Here is a 21,811-nt window from a genome sequence, read left to right on the forward strand (position 1 = left end):
GAAAGAGAAAAGGAGAGAGAGAAGTAGGGAAGGAGAGAGGTAGAGAGAAAGTGGGAGGGAAAGAGAGAGAAAGTGGGAGGGAAAGAGAGAAGGACAGAGAGAAAGAGGAGGGGAGGGAAGGAGAGAGAGGAGAGGAAGGAAGAGAGAGAAGGAAGAAGAGGGGAGAGAGAGAAAGAGGAAGGGAAAGAGAGGGGGAAGGAGAGAGGGAAGGAAAGAAGCAGAGGGATAGAGGGGGGGAAGAAGAGAAGGGAGAGAGGAGGGAGGGAAGGACAGAGAGAGAGAGGGAAAGAGAGAAGGAGAGAGATTTATCATCATTAAATTACAAGACAGGATCAACAACCTCGAACATTCACAATGCAGTGACTATGGAATACTGACAACGACCGTTTCCTTCCTATGCTCCTTTAACAATACACTGGCTGTTTCTCCACAAGCCACGCTAATATTTGAGCAAGGTAATACTGATGTACATTGCAGTTCTGTTTCTGATTAGTCATCCAGCCTGAAAAGCTGCAGCCTCCAGCGTATCTCATCTTTTTAGCTAGAGATGTCATTAAGCATTTCTTGTAACGTCTCAAAAGGCCTGCATTCATCTCTGCCACCCTATGGCAGCCAAAACATCACTCCTGCATTAACTCAAGGAAAAGAAAAAAAAAATTGCATTTGTTGTCATGCATTACTTAAAATACTAAGCCTCAAAAGCTCTAAAGATCCTCCAAGTAGCTCGTGTATGTGTAGCATTTTGCAACTTAAAATCAGTAAGTTTTCAATTTTCTCACAACACCCCATGAAGTGGTTAGTGAAAGGAATAATATCTGTTTAAAGTGCCATATAAGGGCAGATGAGGAAACTGTGCCCGAGAAGTGAAGAAGCTTTCCCAAGGTCACACAGCTCTAGAGTTTGTACCAATGTCTTCTGATATCCCAGGCTCTGTCCACTGCAGACTCGCTACCTTTTGGGTCTTACATTCTTAGAGCTGGAAGTTATTTCCTTAAGGCCAGATTGGCCTACATCATCCCTTATGTTTAAAACCTTTAGGGAAAGAAATCCAGCAACTTAATTTGGTGTTCATTGTTATTAACTTAGAAAGATGAAAAAAAAAAAAAAACAAGTCGATCAAAGAACCAGACCCCTGATGGAGTTAAGATGAGATGCCTCCTTGTACAGAGCCTCAAAAAGGGAAGTCACATGATGAAAGGGGGATTGGAATGGACTGCAGACAGTCAGGGACAGATACGGAGCAGAGCTGAGAGCTCCCTGGACTGGGGCCTGGGGCCTGCGACAAGGGTCTACTTCTACATAGACGCGAGCCCTTCCCCGCTGCACTCCCTTGTCAGCCTTGAAGAATTAAGGGCCAGAAAAATACCGCATTTGCCACGTGTTCACAAGTAAAATGTATCTGGAGAGGATGGAGCCGCATGACCCAGCTTCCTGCTTCTCTTTGCCTAGAAAGGAAAGCAACGAGAGGAAATGCATTTCCTCAGTTCTGCCCTCACCTGAGAGGAAAATAGCTAATCATCACCCAGTGTATGGAGAAATATAGCTAGGCCTGCTTAGAAAGATTCATCTTCCTGAGTTCAAATCCAACCTCATACACTTAACTAGCTGTGTAACCCTGGGCAAGTCACTTAAACCTGTTTCCCTCAGTTTCCTCATCTGCAAAATGAGTTAGAGAAGGAAATGGCAGTCCACTCCAATGTCTTCACCAAGAAAACTCTAAATGGGGTCATGAAGAGTTGGACACAACCGAAATGACCGAACAACAATAACAATAACAAAATAGCAAGGTAAATTTCTGCCACTCTGACCCCTCTTCTCGTCTCCCACAAATTTCTATTGGATTACCTACTCTAATTATTTTTCTTTTATTTTTTCTTTTTTCACTGTCTTTTGTATCTTCTTCATTATAATTAAGTATACTGTTTCCCTCACTAAAATCCTATTCCATTGTTTCATCATCTAGGAGATAACCCTCTGTCCTCAAAAGGCCTGAAAGATTCTATCAAGCTGGAAACATTTTGAATTCAGGGCTGGCAAGTAACTTAGCTTGTTTAAATTTAGTTTTAATTAATTAAGTTTAATTAATTTAAATTTATTTTTTAAATTTTAATTTAATTAAGTTTAGTATTAAGTTAAATTAATATAAGCTTATTACCAGATGTATTTTTTGACTATAATAATTCATGAAGAACCATATACTCAGTATGGAAAGGATAAGCTCTATATAGGCAGAGAGTGTACTCACACCAGTGACATAAGAAATTCAAACTTCAGAATTCAAATTCAAACTGATTCTACCCATGCCCCTTCTTTTCAGTGGGTATGGGTCCCAAAGTATGCCCCGGCCAATTTTGATGTTTACCTGTGTGCCCAAGAATTTAAAAAGTTAGATAGCACTGCTTTATATATTAATCCTTTACATGCCTGAAGCCTGCTCTTCTGGAACCACTCAGGTCCTTCTTCTCCAGACTCAATAATTCTAGTTACTTTAAACTTTAATCTAGTTACTTTAATTCTCATTGGTCTCCTTCCTTACCTAATCCTTTAATCAGTTTTGTGGCTCTCCTCTAAGCTCTCTCCAAGTTTACCAACTCCTATTAATTTAGAGTCGATCAGGACTGCATATTCGGCCTTTTTTTTTTAGAAATGTAATTTCATTGGCATTGGGAACACCCCACTGGGAAATTTCCTGAATGGATGCAGATTGCCAGCTTGGTTGTAACTTAGTCTTAAAGAGTTTTGTCTGTGAGCATTGAGAGGTTAAGTGAATCACTCATTGTAACACAGCTAGGGCTGTCCCCCAGGCAGGATTTGAATGCAGGTCTTCTTAATTACCTCTAGGTATTTCTATAAAGGTCTACCCAGGCCCATGTATGAATGAATGTGTTGAAGAAGACAATTCAGAGCAGAGAGAGCACTAGGGAAGCCCCCATAGTCATTCTAATAGTCCTAAGCAGGACCAAGAGTCATAGTTCCAAATCTCTGGCCCTTGTAGGTTTCTTAGATGTAGAGGCTGGAATTGTCTCTCCAGAATTATAGTATCCTGACTTCCCAGACCAAAAAAGCCCTTTCTGGAAACCGGATTTCCATAAATATGTCAGGCACTATTTATTTTACTAATGTAAAGTTAGATTAATATCTAGGTGATGTAGTGGTAGAGTGATGGACTTGAAGTCAGGAAGATCTGAGTTCAAATTTTGCCTCAGAAACTTACTAGCTGTGTGACAATGAGCAAGTCACACTTCACCTCTGTTTGCCTTGGCTTCCTTATCTATACAGCAGAGATAATAATAGCACCTACCACAAAGGATTATTGTGAGTGAGGATCAAATAAGATGTCAAGTGCTTTGCAAATCTTAAAATGTTATAAAAATACTAGCAGTTATTATTATTAGCATTAGCATTGTCATCCTCTATTAGAATATAAGCTTCTTAAGGGCAGGAACCATCTTGCTTTTTTTAATATATATCCCCAGCACTTAGCACAGTGCTTGAAACATAGCATTTAACAAATGCTGTTTCATTTATTCTTTCATTCATTCACTCAAGAGGAAGGAAAGTTTGTTTAACAATTCAAGCTGACTAAAAAGGTTAAAAAAAATACCTCCTTGAAGCCATGGGAAATTCCATTTTGTTCCACACATTATGGACATCTTGCTAAGGACCTACTCTCCTTGGGCAGGAGCTGAATTTGTCAGATCTGCCTCGGGGGTTGTGGGAGTTCTCATTTCACCAGCCTTTTCCAAGCATCTCTGGAAAGGCGCTTGGGAAAAGGACAGATACAAAAGGACAGATAAAGAAATGAGTGAATGACATGAACAAGATCCCTACAGAGATCAGACAGCCCTAGTCGTGCTCCTTCTTGAGGCTCTAGGACCACTAGGCTCTGTTGACTATTACAAAAGGCATGCCTGCAAGTCCAACGTATTAGACTCCTATCTAGATGTGCCAAAATGTTTTCCTTTTTCTTTTTTTTTTAGTAATTGTTCTAGGTTGCTGGCTCATGACCACATCTGCTCTTCTTGTTGAGTTGCTTCAGTCATGTCTGACTCTTTGTGACTCTTTTTGGGGTTTTCTTGGCAAAAATATTGGAGTGGTTTTGCCATTTCCTTCTCCAGCTCATTTTACAGATGAGGAAACTGAGGCAAATAGGGCTAAGTGACTTGGCCAGGGTCACACAGCTAGTAAGTGTCTGAAGCTGGATTTGAACTCATGAACATGAGTCTTCCTGATTCCAAGCCCCGAGCTTTATTCACTGCACCACCTAGCTGACCTAGCTATGCTCTACTATGGCTTTATTATAATCATAACACATTTCTATAGCATGTCAAAGTTTACAAAGTGCTTTCCCCAGAACAACCCTTGGAGGTAGGTTGGGTAGATATTTCTATACACTTCAAAACCAATGACTGGCACATAGTGAGTGCTTAATAAATGCTTGTTGACTGACTGATTCAGTGTCTCTTCAAAATAAAATAAACTGCCTCTGATATGTCAGTCACCCTTGACCTGCTTCAGGTCTCTTTGTCATATAGTAACACAGGAAGACATGGCACACTGAAAAATTTAAGCTCATTAAGGCCAGGGACTGTCTCACTTCTGTATTTGTATCCAAAGCACCTAGCTCATAACAGGAACTTAATAAATACTTTTTAGTTCATTCATTCATTATTCTTGTCTTTAGCCATGTGTATTTTTATGAATTAGGGGAAGGGAATAAGCATTTTGTGCCAAGCATCGTACACTGTCCTAAGCACTTTATAATGTACTAAGCACTTTATCTGATCCTCACAACAACCCTGTAATATTGGTGCTATTATTATCTCCATTTTTCAGTTGAGGAAACTGACGTAGACAGAGATTAAGTGCCTTGCCCAGGGTCACACAGCTAGAAGGGTCTGAGGTTAGATTTGAACTCAGTTCTTCCTGACTCCAGGCTCAATGCTGTAACCACAGTACTACCCTACTTGCCTCAATTACATGGACTAACTCCTATTCTAATTTCATCCATCTATACTTCCCTGTTTTTAAAATAAACTTGAAAATCCCAAAGATTATTAAAATTCTTAGTTTAGAGTACTTAAAATATAATAATCACTAAGTACAGAGTTAAGAAAACATGTTATGCAATAGCTCTTATGATTACCTATGGGAAATTAAATATACATTTATTCAATATGCATTTATTAAGCACCTACATTGTATAAGAATTATACTTGCTGAGGATAGAAAGAGAGAAAGGATGTAATAGCTCTTACCCTCAAGAAGCTTTCATTCTATTTTAACCTTTTTTTGGTTACATTTTTAAGTAATTTTCACATGGGTTGTTGGGTTAACAAAATCTTCATATATGAGTTCCTGTCAAATTGCTGGCCACTGATTTAAATTCTTTGAAATTATGTTAGAAATAATGCTGATCATATCTCTTAGTAATCAATATTAAATTATGGTACTTTAGTCACTGAAGTAAACATTACATCAACAATAAATATTGCTTAGACATATGATGACTTATGCATGATCTCATTTTAGTAGTTGTGTGGCCTACATAAACTGATACAAATAAATATGTTGTCAAATATGGTAATAAAAAGAAAGATACCATATATCCTAGATGAAAACACCATTTAATTAGTATAAACCTACTGCGGTTTATTTGGCAAATTTGTTTAAGCATGCCTTAAGGTTTGTAATCTTTGGGAAATGAGACTTCTTGGAATATCATAATGTGATCTTGCATTAGTCACCTCCTTCCCTCTTGATTTACATTTCTCCTCTGTATCATTCTATGATTAATTCTTCTGTGACTCAAACAACTTAAAAGGTTTGTTTCTGGATGGTTTCCAGCACTGGAGTTTTACACTTAAAATGATGATAGTATAGTTTAGTTGCTTAAAATTCTTTAACATCTAAGACTAGGCTTGTACTTTAACTGTTCTGAGTAACCTGATGGTCCAGGCCAGTAAAATAGCTGGTCAGACCACTCCAGTGGTTTATTTTCAAGATCTGACCTTTTGTTTCACTGTACTGAACAAATATACTGACTCTTTTATTCCCAGGCAGGCAGAGACTTAAGAGGCCTTGGATCACTTTGGATACTTGCAGGTGATACTCAATTATCATTAATTAGAATTTTCTTTTTTTTTATTAGTAAATTTATTTATTTTTAGTTTTCAACATTTACTTCCACAAAATTTTGAGTTCCAAATTTTCACCCCATCTCGCCCCTCCCCCCACCCCAAGATGGCATGCATTCTGAATATCCCTTCCCCTAGTCTGCCTTCCCTTCAATTCCCCCCCCCCGACATCCCTTTCCCCTTCTATTTTCCTGTAGGGCAGGATAGATTTCTGTAACCCATTTCCTGTATTTCTTATTTCCCAGTTGCATGTGAAAACATTTTTTGTTAAACATGTGTTTTTAAAACTTTGGGTTCCAAATTTTCTCCCTTCCTCCCTCCCCACCCACCCTCATTGAAAAGGCAAACAACTCAAATATAGGTTATACATGTGCAGTTATGCAAAGCACTTCCATAGTAGACATGCTGTGAAAAACTAACTCTATTTCCCTTAATCCTATCCTGCCCCCTCATTTATTCTATTCTTTCTTTTCACCCTGTCTCTTCTCAAAAGTATTTGCTTCTGATTACCCCTTTTCCCAATCTGACCTCCTCTCTATCATCCCCCTACTCTCTTGTCCCCTTCCCCCCTATTTTCCTGTAGGGTAAGACAGATTTCCACACCCAATTGAGTGTGGATGTTATTCCCTCCTTAAGTCAAATCCTATGAGAATAAGATTCACTCTTTCCCTCTCACCATCCCCCAGTTCCCCTCCACTGTAAGAGCCTTTTCTTTTCTGGTTTTTTTTTGTGAGATAATTTACCCCATTCTACCTCTCCCTTTCTTCTTCTCCTATTATAATCCTCTCTCACCCCTTAATTTTATTCTCCAGATATGACCCCTTCATCTTCAACTCACCCTGTGCCCTCTATCTATCTATCTATCTATCTATCTATCTATCTATCTATCTATCTATATACACATACATATAATTTTTTCTCTCCAACAACCCTAACGGACAAAGGTCTCATGAGTTACAAATATCATCTTTCCATGCAGGAATGTAAACAGTTCAACCTTAATAAGTCTCTTATGATTTCTCTTTCCTGTTTACTTCTTCATTTTCCACTTGAGTCTTGTATTAGAAAGTCAAATTTTCTATTCAGCTCTGGTCTTTTCATCAAGAATGCTTGAAAGTCCTCTATTTCACTGAATGACCATTTTTTCCCCTGAAGGATTAAACTCAGTTTGGCTGGGTAGGTGATTCTTGGTTGTAATCCTATCTCCTTTGCCCTCCAAAATATTATATTCCATGCCCTGCGGTCCCTTAATGTAGAAGCTGCTAAATCTTGTGTTATCCTGATTGTTTTTCCACAGTACTTGAATTGTTTCTTTCTGGCTGCTTGTAATATTTTCTCCTTGACCTGGGAACTCTGGAATTTGGCTACAATATTCCTAGGAGTTTTTCTTTGGGGATCTCTTCCAGAATGAGATGGATGGATTTTTTCAATTTCTATTTTGCCCTCTGGTTCTAAAATATCAGGGTAGTTTTCCTTGATAATTTCTTGAAAGATGATGTCTAGGTTCTTTTTTTGATCATGGCTTTCAGATAGTCCAATAATTTTTACATTCTCTCTCCTGGACCTATTTTCAGGTCAGTTGTTTTTCCAATGAGATATTTCACATTGTTTTCTAATTTTTCATTCTTTTGGATTTGTTTTACAGTGTCTTGATTTCTCAGAAAGTCACTAGCTTCCAATTGCTCTATTCTAATTTTTAAGGAAGTATTTTCTTCAGTAATCTTTTAGACTTCCTTTTCCATTTGGCCAATTTTGCTTTTTAGGGCATTCTTCTCCTCATTGGCTTTTTTTGCCATTTCGGTTAGGCTATTTTTTAAGGTGTTATTTTCGTCAGCATTTTTTTGGGTCTCCTTTAGCAAGCTGTTGACTTGTTTTTCATGATTTCTTGCCTCACTCTCATTTTTCTTCCCAGTTTTTCCTCTACTTCTCTTACTTGCTTCTCAAAATCCCTTTTGAGCTCTTCTAAGGCCTGGGACCAATTCATATTTTTCTTGGAGGCTTTGGATGTAGAAGCTTTGACTTCGTTGTCTTCTTCTAGTTGTATGCTTTGATCTTCTTTGTCACCAAAGTAAGATAATATAGTCTGACTCTTTTCGTGCTGCTTACTCATGATCCTGGCCAATTACTTGAGTGTTAAACTCTTTGTTAAGGTAAGAGTCTGCTTCCAATGTAGAGAATATTCTGTCCCAAGCTTTGGGGGTTTGTACAGCTGTTTTCAGAGGTACTTCTAGGGACCTGTAAATTTTCAGTTCTTCCAAGGTGGTATGATAAGGGGCGGGGTGTTTCCTCTCCACAGCCACAACAAGCTCCACCAAGCCAGCGCTCCTCCTCGCCGCAGGACCGCCCCTTAGAACTGTGACCCAGATCCAAGCACAGGCAAAGCAAAAGATTCCTGCCTTAGCACTGGCAAAGAGATCACCACAATCCCCCTCTGATCAGCCACTTGATTCCCCCTCAGTCTGTGGACTTAGGAGGCAGCCGCAGCCCACGCTCGGAACTTGGGGCTGAGACCTGGCTTCTTCTCTCACCACAATCACAGACTTTTCCCACTGACCTTCTAAGTTGTCTTTGGTGTTCGTGGGTTGAGAAGTCTGGAAACTGCCACAGCAGCCCAAGATTCAGCCCTGAGAGACCTGCTCCAAGGTTGCTGTGGCCTGTGCACCCCGAACTGCATTCCTCTCCCTGCTCGGTGTGATGTACCTTTCTGATCAACCATCCAGGTTGTCTTGGGCTGGAAATTTGTTTCACTCTGTCTTTTTGCGGGCTCTGCTGCTTTAGAATTTGTTTAGAGCCATTTTTTTGCAGGTATTTGGAGGGGTTTGGGGGAGAGCTCAAGCAAGTCACTGTTTTCCCTCTGCCATCTTGGCTCCGCCCTCCCTAGAATTTTTTGAGACAGGACATATTCGGCTTCCTAAGTAACTCAGGGGTTACTAGTATTATTGGTAATGAGATCAAAATCATTCAGATCCCCATCAGATCTCTGATCAAACCAGAAGTAGCTAAATAACATTTTCTTCTACTTCCATTGAAAAATAAGTATCTTTAGACTTTAATGTTTTGTCCCAATTACAGAAGCATAACTTTTGCTTGAATCAGAATAAGTATAGGCCATAAAACTCTTAAGTAATAACTTCTAAAATATAAGCATTTCAGTTCTTAATATTCCACAGCATGAAACTCATGCCTCAACCAAACAATGCATATGTTTTGAGAGAGGCATTTCCATTTCAGAGTTAAGACTCTGACTTTATAAGAAAAAGGTTTGGGTAGTGTTTTAAAATTATAGGAACCATAGGCCAGTCATAAAAGACCAAGATTATCTGACTGACAACATAAAAACTGAAAAGTAGTGGGGCAATACATAAATGTGGCAGATGAAAAAATATTTAAGTAAATTTCATCCAGAGGAGGAAAAAGAAGTGTAAAGAAATAGAAACTCTTCAGATCATTCTATACAATATGTAAAGCAACACATATAACCAAAAAAGAGAAAATTCTGAAATTCAAATTTCCACCCAACTAGTAATGATAAGGAGTCCTAAGAAGCATCAAGTAATTGTGTTCTATGGGAAAAAACAGTCCATGACATAAGTCTACAATAACGTAGAAACGTTCCTGTGGAGTTCCAAAGTCTTCTGCCTACTGGATGCCAACAAAGAATCCTTTATGAGTGTAATCTATAATTTGTAAAGAATTCAACCAAACTTCCAGCAACCTGAAAAGTACTTTTTTTCTTTGCATTTTTTATTTTTTATTTATGGACCAAAACAAGCATTTCCATAACATAGTATAATAAAAAGGATGATTGCACATTAAACTACAAATCTATCATGTACAACTGGCTATTCCTTTTAAATATATAATAAAGTTACCATGTAAATTTCTTTTTTTTCCTTTTTTCCTTCCCCTCCCCTGCCCTAGAGATGGCTACCATTATACACAAATATATATATATATATGTACATATGTGTGTATATATGTATGTAAAATCATTCTATACATATTTCTATTTATCAGTTCTTTTCTGGATGCAGAAAGCATCTTCCTTCATATGTTCTTTGTGGTTAATTTGGGTATACTTTAAAAGAAATTACAGTCAAGGGATAGTTTTGACTATGCTCTGAGAAATCTGAGATAATTTCTGATGAGAATCAGATTTAGGGTGATCTTTACAGGTTTTTAAGTCTTGGCACATAAATTGGAAGTATGAAATTGGAAATTCTGGATTTTGTTTGAAGTTTCTTATTCTGAAGTGCCTATCATACTTGTTCTGAAGTGTATATCACACTTCAACCTTGTAATTTCAGTTGAAATGCTATGTACTCTTTTCTTTCTACCTACTACAAATCAAATAACATTATAATGAAAATTTCAAAATAACAAAAAGATTTTGAAGTCCCACATCATGACTGTCTTCTGTCAATCAATGTGTTATATGACACTAGTATAATATGAGATCTTAAATAAGTTCTTGAGTTTGCTTTAATAGTTAGGAAAATATAAGAGTTTATGTGGGAACAACATGGCACTAGAGTTCAGATAGCTATCGCTCAACACTTTCCCCTCTTCCAAACATCTTTTTTTTTTTTTGAGTGAGTCAATTGGGGCTAAGTTACTTGCCCAGAGTCACACAGTTAGTAAGTATTATGCGTCTGAGGCCGCATTTGAACTGAGGTCCTCCTGACTCCAGGGCCAGTGCTCTATCCATTGCATCACCCAGTTGCCCCCCTCTTCCAAATATCTAATCTTATCCGAGACACTTAGCAATGTGACCCTGGGCAAATATTCTAATAATTATGAGCTTCAGTTTACTTATCTGAAAAATGGTAATAATAATAATAATAATAACTCACATTTGCATAGTGCTTTAAGGTCTGCAAAGTGATTTATAATATATGAGAGACTGCATGGCATAATGGATAGAGATCTGACCTAGAAGAAATGAGTTCAAGTTCTGCCTTTGACATACTGTCTATGTGACTCTGGGCAAGTGATTTCACCTCTCAGTGTTCTAAATAATTCTCAGTGTCTACAAATCTCAGAGGAGGTGCTGGCCTACACTGCTGAGACCTCCAATCCAGAGTTCCTTATTAATAATATCAGAAGTATGGTTCTTTTTCCTCTGTAATACTGACCCTTTCTAGATCACAGAGTTTTGAGGTTCAAAGGAAAACACCTAAGTGAAGAGTTGTAAGCCCTTAAGTCCAGGGTCTTTGTTTTAAGTCATCTTTATACCTCTAGCCTAGCACTATACCTTGCACACAATCAGAATTTAATAAATATATGCTGAACTAAATTGAATTGAAAGTATTTTTACACTCTAAAGCATAAAAAAGAATGGTATTATGTGTTACCTATTACCTATTGGATATCATTTGATGAACTTAACTGTACTTTCTCTAACTCCTGATATATAGACTCTAACATGAAAGCCAAGTTGCTATATAACAGCAGCATTCACAGTCATCCTTGAGTTTTTCAGGCTACTGGAGTTTCTTGAGTTACTGAAAATTAGCAAAATGAGCAGAGAAATGATATTAGTTTATAAGCGCTAACCATAACCTTTCAACAAGGCCATCATTTCCTGTACTCAGTGACTCTGATTTCTAATAATAACTCAAGTGCTATTCTGCTGCTTATGTCTGGCATACTCCTCATTCTTATTTGGGAAGGCATGCTGCCTTGTACAGCTAAAGAAACAGAGAGTCAGGAGAGCTGACTGAAAGTGCTGGTCCCTCTGGGCTGCTGGAAAGGATCCACATCTGAATGTGGACAAGGAATGATCATGCCCAGTGTAGGCAACACCCTACAGACCAAGGAGGAGAAAAAATGGGGAAGTTATTCGTGGAAAGAAGGGAGCAGAAACATTTGGAGTGGTCTAACTACATGTTATTCATATTTACAGCCAGAATCCAAACAGTGACATACAATTAGAGATGGAAAAGATCTGGTAATAGCCAGGGCCATACCAGGATATTCTCCTGTGGTTTTCCCAGCTTACTTTTAAATAACTACAGGAATGAAGATTTAACCACGCCTTGGTACAGGTTGCTCTAGTACACTTCAAATTTGATGTAAGTTGGATTGGTGTCAGGCTTTGAATGACTTCATACTCCACAAAGTTCCAAGACTTAAGAGACAAAACCCCAAGGATTTTTTTTTTCAGTAAACTTAATTTTGAGTGTTCTATTGATTATAATGATATCCTGAAGACATAATTAAAGACACTTCCCTAAATGCAAAAATTTCAGAAGGTGTTCCTTTATTTCAGGGGTTCTTAATCTGGATATTTTGATAATTGTATTTCAATATTATTGGTTTCCTTTGTAATTTTATATATCTTATTTTAAACATTTAAAAACATTGTTCTTAGAAGGAATCCATAGCCTTCCAATCCAAAGGGGTCTGTGACACACACAAAAGTTAAGAACTCCTGCTTTGCTGGTTAGTAACTTCAAAATGAATAACTTTTCTGCTCTTCTGCAGGGCAAACCACCTCTTATAATACACGAAGTGGCCAATAAGGGCCCAGTTCTGGGAACCTGCATAAAAGGTAGTCTACCAGTAGAGCCCATGCGGATGCTTAGGAAACCTGTTTCTGGAAATTTGTATTGACAAGGAATGGAGGGCGCTAAGTCTCTACTTCAGAGCATGCTCAGATATTCTGTGATTATTTCTTGTCTGCTTGCTAGTAAAGAAATTTCTTTTAATTGACCTCTGAGTCAGAACTGAATGCGTATATAAAAGGGTAAATTTTGCTCTATTTCCTGGTTGTGATAAAAATAAGGATTATTGCAAGCCTCCAGGTATGGAGAGAAATGAAGCACCAGTTGCCTAACTCAGGACCTTGTCATCCATTTCTTGGATTATGTTAATGGCCTCCTAAATGATCCCCTTGCTTTTCGTTTCCCCTTTATTCAATCCATCCTTAAGACAGCTGCCAAAATAACCTGCCATATCATAGGTCTGATCCATCACCCCCTAGCCCCTTCGAAGACCTTCAGTGGTCCTTACTGTTTCTAGGATACAAACTCCTTAGCTTGTCATCTAAAGCCCTCTACAACCTAGCTCAAAGCTATCCTTCTAATCATATTTCCAGGGTCCTTGAGGGTCAGGATTATTTAATTCTTTGTACTTGTATTTATATCTCCAGCACCTGGCATAATGCCTAGAACATAGTAGGTGCTTGATAAACACGGGTTGATTTATTTATTGAATTCAGGGCTACTTGGATGTTTAAGTTAATTCATATTAGTTCAATAACATTAAGCTTCTACTATGTATAAAGCATTATGTTAGGGATACAAAGTTGAAAAAAAACCTATATAATCTCTGGCCTCAAGAAGCTTACAGTCTACTAGGGCAGGTATTACATATTTAAAGATAAGAGGTTTTTGTTGTTGTTGTTGTTCAGTTGTTTCAGTTATGTCTGACTCTTTGTGTCCCCATTTGGGGTTTTCTTGGCAAAGATATTGGAGTGGTTTGCCATTTCCTTCTCCAGCTCATTTTACAGATAAGGGAAGTGAGGCAAACAGGGTTAAGTGACTTGCCCAGGGTCAAACTGCTAGTAAGAGTCTAAGACCAGATTTGAACCCAGGAAAATGAGTCTTCCTGACTCCAAGCCTGGGACTCTATCCACTGTACCACTTAACTGCCCTTATCTTCATTTTACAGATGAAGAAACTGAGGCAGACAGCAGTTAAGTGACTTGACCAGGGTCACACATCTAGTAAGTGTTTGAGGTCAGATTGAACTCAAGTCTTCCTGATTCTAGGTCCAGTGCTCTATCTACTATGCCAGCTAACTGCCTCTGAAAATACAGGTAGAGAAAAGACCTAGGACAAGTCTTAGAGGGGGAGAGGCAGAGACAATCATATTTAGGGAGTAGGAAGAAAGTAATGAACCAGTAAAGCACTGGTCAGACAAATGAGAGAAGAACTGAGAGAGAGAAGTGCCACAGATGCCCAGGGAGGAGAACGTATCTAGAAAGAAGTGATGGATAGTAAGCAGTGTCAAATGCTTCAGAAAGCTCATGGAGGATAGGGATTGAAGAAAAGACTATTAGATGTCTCAACCACGTCACTAGTAAGCTTAGAGGGAGCAGTTTCAACAGAGTGTGGACTCTGAAGCCATGTCATGAGGGATCTTCATCAGGATGTCCTATAGACATCTTAAAATCAACATATTCAAAATGGACTTCATTATATTTTCTTCCAAACCCAACCTTCCTCCACACTTGCCCATGTCTCCTTCATATATCATCAATCTTCCAGTGACCCAAACCCAAAATCATTCTTGATTTGTCTCCTTCATCTCCCATGTCCACTCTGGAGTATTCTACCTTACATCTCTCACATCTATCCTCTTCACTCCACTCACATGCCCACTATGCTAGTTGAGGCCTTTACTACTTCTCACCGAGACTATTACAAAATCCTTTTAATTGATTTTCCTGCTTTTAGTTTCTCCTCTCAGGGGCAGCTAGGTGGCGAAGTGGATGGAGCACCGACCCTGAAGTCAGGGGGACCTGAGTTCAAATCCGGGCCTCAGACCAAACTCTTGACACTTACTAGCTGTGTGACCCTGGGCAAGTCACTTAACCCCAATTGCCTGAAAAAAAAAAAGATTAGTTTCTCTTCTCTTTTATCCATCCACAAAACTGCAAATTGATATTCCTAAGACCTGGATCTGACCATTTCACCTCCTTACTGAAAAATCTTCAAAAGCTCCCAAGTGCCATTTAAGGTCCTGGACAATATGGCTCCCACTTGCCCTTTCAGCCTTATTTCATATTGTTCCTATTCCATTCAAAGTGGTCTGCTTTCTGTTCCCCATAAATAACATTCCACTTCCTGCCTCAGCACCTCTGCATATGTCTGGAATGTGCCACTTCTTCACCTCTGCCCCTTAGAATTCTTAGCTTCCTTCAAAGCACCACTCCATGTGCCACTTATTATGAAAAGGCTTTCCAAATTCTCTCAGTTGTAAATACTCTCTTTCAAAATAATTTTGTACGATGGGGCCATCACATAGTAGGTACTTAATAAATGCTTGTTGACTGACTATATACTTTTCTACGTCTACTCTGTCCCCAACAGAAGGTAAGGATGTGTTTGTCTTTGTATTCCTGGTATCTAGCACAAGGCCTCCGATAAATGTTTGTTAAATGCATGTTGTTGAATGGATGGTGAAGCAGAGACAGTGAATGTAAATGACTCTGTGGATAACTATATAGATAAATTCCTAGGAATTTTCCAGTGAAAAGAAAGAGAGAATATAAGACAAAAATTTAAGGGGATGGAGGACTCAAGGGAAAGTTTTGTAAGGTTAATGGAGATTCTCAACACTTTTGTAGATAGCAAAGAAGGAATTAGTAGATAGGGAGAGGTGATAGAACTTTAGAGAGAGAAAGGAGAACACTAGCTGAAGCTAACTTCCTCTCTCTGATAGTGATATGGGCTGTGTCTCTTCAGCTGTGGGCTCCAGAATCTCTAGGTGGTATTGCCCCAACCACTATCATTGCTGGGAGATTTCTAGTATAACCTCAGTGCCAATATAGCCCTGAGTCGCTGGCTGAGCAAAGCAACTGACAAGAAGAGCACAGATGTTTGGTGCCAAAGTCAAGGGAGAACAAAAAAAAAAGAAGGGGGAGAGAGGGAGAAAGAGAGAGAAATGAAAAGCCATTGTTGGGACAACCAGCAGGACAGTTTAACTAGAACAGATAGTGTGTAAAGGGGAATAATGTGAAATAAGAGAGGAAAGGTAGATGGGAGCTAGATTGTAGAAGGCTTTAAATACCAATCTGTGAATTTTCTATTTTATGTATAAGGCAATGGGGAGCCATTAAAGATGTTTCTTTGTGTGCATGAGTACACATGTGTGTATACATGTGTATAAATGTTTACACACACAGCAAATGCTGTGACTAGAATCTATCACCACAAAATTTACTGATATTGAAATACTACTAGATAATAAATATAGATAATTTAGGCCACTACACAAAACAGTGGATTATATACCCTTCTATTGACAAAGAATTATTTGCATTTAAATATCGAATATGTAAATGCAGTACATAGGATACAGATCATTTAAAATTCTGTTTAACATTTTTATCAAGACTTGGTTAAAGGTATAGATGGCATGCTTATCAAATTTGCCAATGATAAAGCTAGGAGAGGGGTAGTTAACACACTAGAAAATAAAGTCAGGATCCCAAAAGATCTTGATAGGTTAGAGCATTGGGCTGAATCTAATGAGATGCTTTCCATACAGATAAATGGAAAGCCTCATCCTTGGATATAAAAAATCAGCTTCACAAGTATAAGATGGGGGAAGCATGGTTAAACAATAGTTGATATTAAAATGTTTGAAAGTTTAAGTGAACTGCAAGCTCAGCATGAAATCAGCTCATGCATTATGGCAGCCAAAAAAGCTAATGAGATCTTGGATTGCATTAAGAAAGCATAGCTTCCAAGAATACACAGGTGATAGTTCCACTGTACTCTGTCCTCATCAGACCTCCTCTGAAGTATTGTATTCAATTCTGGGCACTACAGTTTAAGTCGGATATTGATAAGCTGGAAAGTGTCCAGAATAAAGCAACAGTATGGTGGAAGATCTTCATTCCACATCATATCCGTCGGTTAACAAACATTTATCAAATGTCTATTATGTATCAGCCTCTGTGCTAGTCACTGAGAATACAAATGAGAAAAAGAAAGACAGTCTTTGCTCTCAACAAGCTCACAATCTGATGGGGAAGACAATGTACAAAAAGAAGCTGAAAAGAGGAAGGTAGGGGAATGCTGAGAAAGAAGGTACCCACCCCACCTATGGGAGTACGGTAGAGTCCAGTCCACGGAGTGCATCTTGTAGGAAATGAAGAGTTGCTGCCCTGGGAGCCCTCTTTAAATGGAAGCTTTGGGAGGAATTCTCTACTCTGCTTTTCAGCCCTCGAATCAGAGAGGCAGAGGGTATGATGGCTTTGAAGAAGTGAAATGACCGAAGCTAATGTAGTCTCATAGGATTTTGAGTCTCCTGGTGATGAAGTTTTCTGAAAGCATGATCATGGTAGAGTCCAGTCGAAGGAGTGCATGTGACAGGAAATAAATCGATAGATCTAAGAAACCAGACAGGCCTTGTCTGCCACATGATAGCCATGTAACTTTGGGCAAGTCACTTAACCTTTAATAACTTCAATTTGTCATTTATAAAGTGGGTATAATAATATTTGTACTACCTATTCCACAGTACTATTGTAAGCATCAACTCAGATTATATGTTAATTTCACATAATTACAACACCATATTCTCATTCCTAATCAAATATCTTGCAAATGCATTGGAGAACTTAAATTAAAGATTGAAGGATGAGCAAAATCCATCACCACTTCTAGACAAAAAAATGCATAAATGGTATGAACAACTGATCACAGGGCAGCAGAATTATTTACTTATGTGAAGTATAGTAGCATACATATACATGCATATATGAGTTTCAGTAAATGATACATCTACACATACAAACCAAAATTTGCATAGAAAAACAAATATAAATTCTCTTAGAGATCTCAACAGTTTTCAAGGATGTAAATAAGTACCAAATATAAATATCCAGTCTTAATCTCTCCCCTGAACTTCCTACAACGTATCTTCTCTTGGATGTCCTGTATTTGTCTCAAAATCAACACGTCCAAAATAGAACTTATTTCTCCCCTTCCAAAACCTATTCCATCTCCAAACTTCCTTATTTCTGTTGAGGAAACATACTTCCAGTCATCCAAATTCTAATCACAGAGCCATCTTTGATCCTTCCACCTCCTTCATATTCAGTCAACTGCCAAAGCATCTCTGTCTCCTGCAGCCTTGCCTTTACACAGTTGTACTATATTTCCTCATTATTTCTTCCTGTTAAAGTCCTCAGCTCCCTTCAAAGTTCTGATGAAGTGCCACCTCCTCCATGCGACCTTTCCTGATTCTGTCTTTCTGCTCCTTGCTCTAGTTGTCGGTGCCCTTCCCTCCAAAATTATTTTTTATATGCTTATCTGTCTACATATTGTCTCTCACCCCACAAAAGGGAAACTCTTCAATGACAGATAACAGGGACTATTTCTGTTTTTCTTATTTGTATTCAGAGTGCCTTGAATTTAACAAGTGTCTATTGATTCTACCTACACGAAGTCTCTTCTGTCTGTCTCCTCTCCACCTACAGATTCACTGTTCTAATCCGGTACTGTATTACCTCCTCATTGGGCTATTACCGTATCCTCCTAATCTGTCTCCAGGATTCTCCCTTCAAACCATCCTAAACATAGCTGGTAAAATGATCTGAAAAACACAACTCACCATGTCACTCCCTTGCTCAAAAATCTCTAGTAGTTCCCCATTGCCTTAGGAGAAAATATAAATTTCTTAGTCTGGCATTGAAGACCCTCCACAATCTGATTCCCACCGACTTTTCTAACTTTTTTTTCTTCATACTACTCACCTTCATGAAGTTTCTGTTTCTTGAACTCCCCAACTTTCATACCTTATGCATTCTTATCATGCCCTTTGCCATGTCTGGTATGTATATTTCTCAATTTCCCTTCTCAGAATCTGTCTTCTTTCCTTTACAGCTCAGCTCAGGTGCCACCCTCCCCTTTCATGATGTCTCTCTCTGATTGCCTTGGGTTGTTACAGCTTTCTCTTCCTCCACAGTCCAAATAAGTCTTAGACTTATTTATGTACACTTTGTTATCTTCACAGCAGTTCCTTTACGCCAAGGACTTTCACATTTTTGTCTTTTGTTCCCCAGGGCCTTGTACTTAGTAGGCACTTAAAATGGTTGCTTAAATCAAAAGTGCTAAGTTGTTGAAGGGGCACCATACTTAGTAACATGCTGTTAGTAAATCAATCATAAGATACAGGTGAACACAATATATGTAGCACTAGATAATTGTTTTTGCCAACGTTATTGATATTTTACTCAACTCTATTTGAAAGATGAAAATCTTTCAGATTCTGAAAGGTCACTTGGCATTCAAGAAACAGATATAGAGAAATTTAAATCTACTTGTCAAATAGCACAATGACTAACCTGAGGCTGAACATAGGTTCATAACTTCCAATTTTTAACTGAACACTAACTAAATCAAATGTTATAGCTGAATGTCACATGTCAATTGAGCAGGAATTAAAAAAAAAAATTTACATGCCTACCCAAAAGGTTCAATTCCAGTTTCATGACTGAATAAATCTAAGGTTTTCCTATCTGTTAGTGTTGTTGCTAATTTTGTTTAACAGTACAATCATCTTTAATTCCAAGGATCCATGTTCTGATGGCTTTTCCACTGGGACATATATTTGGAAATGACATTTATTCTCTTCTAATCATATCTGACATTTATAAAGTTAAGGTTTGCAAAGCACCTTGCATACATCATCTCAATTGTTCCTCAAGACAGGTCTCCCCATTTTATGGGGGAAGAAACTGCTGCTTGGAAAGATTAAAGGAACTTGCACAATTGGTACTCATTAGACATAAGATTTTAACCTATATCTTTTCTAATACCAAGTGTAGGGCTTCATCCATTATACCAATGCTAATCCCAAGTAGGAAAAGTAATTCTCACTTCATTAGGGCAAAGAAGTAGATTTAATTCTGCCAGTGCTAAGTAAAATTTCCATCTTTTGATGCATTTAAGCAAATACAGCTATACTTATTTTGTAGATTTGGTTCAAACTGAACTGCAAAACATATTCCTGCCCTCATCTTTCCATTAGAAATAAGTTCCTCTTAAAAGTCTACAGTTTAAGGTGCTGTTTCCCCAAGCAGGCCACAACTTTCCAAATAGCCACATCTTCAGTTCAACAAGATGGTATCATGCCTAGGCAATATGTTTTGAATAACTGGGTTTCTGTGTGACCTTGGTATTCAGTTTCATTCCTTTTATCTAAAATGTACCCTGCCTATCCAGAAGTCTCATAATAAATACTATTTCCTTCCTTTTTAATAAACCTACCCAAGGTTTTTTAAAAATTTCTTTGGACTGAGAGGGGAGAAATAGATCAGAGTCATAGGGATACAGACCTCTTCTTTTTTTCTTGGGGTCAATCAACAAGTATTTATTAAGCGCTCATTGTGCAAAGAAAGAAAACATTATCCCAATATTCTAATGGGAGGGGCGGGAGGAGAAAAGTATGTAATACACTGCATGACTATAAAATTAATTCGTACAAAGTAGTTAAGTACAAGGTAGTCTGGGAGGGAGCCTGCTAGCAGTTTGCTGCCTCTGGCCTCAGTTTCCCCATCCTGGTTTTAGAGGGGGCCCATGCCATGCCTTTATTTATCCAGATTAAAAGACCCTCCCAGTCTTCCTCCTTTTTTTTTTTCTTTCTTAATTCCAGACTCCATGCCCAGCTATCTCCTAATGCAGACTGCGACCCGGAGGCGAGGGAGGCACGGCCTTGGCCTTGGGCCTGGCTGCTGGGAAGGGCGGGCAGGACCCGCAGGGGCCCCGCTCCGGCTCCTCCTCGCGACGGGAGCCTGACCGGCTTGGACAGACAGGGAAACTGAGGCCGGGAGCGCGACGCGGCGGGCCGAGGCGAGGCGTCCGCTCCCTCCCGGCCCTCCCGCCACTTCCTTTGTCCGCCCTCCCCCGCTGGCTCCTCCTCGTCCTCTTCCTCAGCCGCCGGCGGAGCGGCTGACGCGGCCCGGGAAGAATGCGTTTCCGGAGGGAGCGCGGGGCTGGGCCCGCGTGGGGAGTGGGGGCGGAGGGGGCAGCGACGGGAGGGAGGCGGAGGGAAGTGGGGAGGAGAATGCGGATTGGCTGGCGGGAGGAGGAGGAGGAGGAGGAGGAGGGCGGTGGGGGGCGGGGCCCCGCGGCGCCTTGCTGAGGGGGAGGTGGCCGAGGGAGTGCCTGGCCCCTCCTCCCGCCCCGGAGGAGGAGCCGCAGCCGCAGCCCGAGCTGCCACCGCCCGCCCGCCCGCCCTCCGGGAGAGCCGGGGAAGCAGCTCGGAGCGGCCGCGGCAGCGAGAGAGCCAGGCCGGGCCCGGAGCACGCGGCCCGCGGCCCGAGCGTGCGCGCCCCACAGAGCCCCGCGCGGACGGCAGCGAGGTGAGCGGAAACCCGGGCCGGGGACCAGGGGGCGGGGGGCGACGGGGCTCGCCCGGGGCGCGCGTGGCGGCCCGGCCCGCTCTTTGTGTCGGGAGGGAGCGAGCGCTGTGGGGGTGGGGACTGCCGGGCGTCGTCCGCATAAGGCAAGGAATGCCTGCCTTGGGGCCAGGGGAGAGCCGGCGGGGCGCTCGCTCCGGTCCCGTCCTCCCCTCGGCGCCTCCTGCCTCGCCCTCCGCCCTCCTGCGGCTGTCCTCCCCCTCCCCCTCCCTTCGTCCACCTCCCTCCCCCACTTTTCTCCTGGCCTTTTCCTCTCCCGCTCTCCTTCCTTGCAGCCCCACTTCAGCTCCCTCTTTTCCTCTGCTTGTCCTCCACCTTCTCCTCCTCTTCTGTCCTTCTCCCACTTCCCCTTTCTTTCCTCTCCTTCTCCCCTCTTTCCCTTTACTCATTTCCCACTTTCTCCCTCTTTCCCTCTACTTCTTCCCGACCTTCTTCTCTTTTTCTCTACTTCTACTCTACCTTCCCCCTCTTTTCCTCTACTTCTCCCCACCTTCTCCCTCTTTCCCTTTACTTC

At 40.3% G+C, this 21,811-nt stretch overlaps 1 protein-coding gene and 1 long non-coding RNA gene across 2 annotated transcripts in view; one reads left to right on the plus strand and one right to left on the minus strand.

The window, feature by feature from the left end:
• Positions 1-18,729, minus strand: part of LOC114027522 — a 75,587-nt gene extending 56,858 nt beyond the window's left edge. Inside the window, exon 1 of the long non-coding RNA XR_003567266.1 lies at positions 18,631-18,729. This is a non-coding gene — a long non-coding RNA (uncharacterized LOC114027522). The remainder of the gene's footprint in view (positions 1-18,630) is intronic.
• Positions 18,730-21,175: 2,446 nt separating this feature from the next.
• ITGB1 (integrin subunit beta 1) overlaps positions 21,176-21,811 on the plus strand; it is a 53,822-nt gene continuing 53,186 nt past the window's right edge. Inside the window, exon 1 of the mRNA XM_027841540.1 lies at positions 21,176-21,240. The gene's annotated coding sequence lies outside the window, so the exon portion shown is untranslated. The remainder of the gene's footprint in view (positions 21,241-21,811) is intronic.

This window comes from Vombatus ursinus, unplaced genomic scaffold (genome assembly GCF_900497805.2).
Source record: "Vombatus ursinus unplaced genomic scaffold, bare-nosed wombat genome assembly UNPS02014861.1, whole genome shotgun sequence".
NCBI classification, from domain to species: Eukaryota; Metazoa; Chordata; class Mammalia; order Diprotodontia; family Vombatidae; genus Vombatus; species Vombatus ursinus.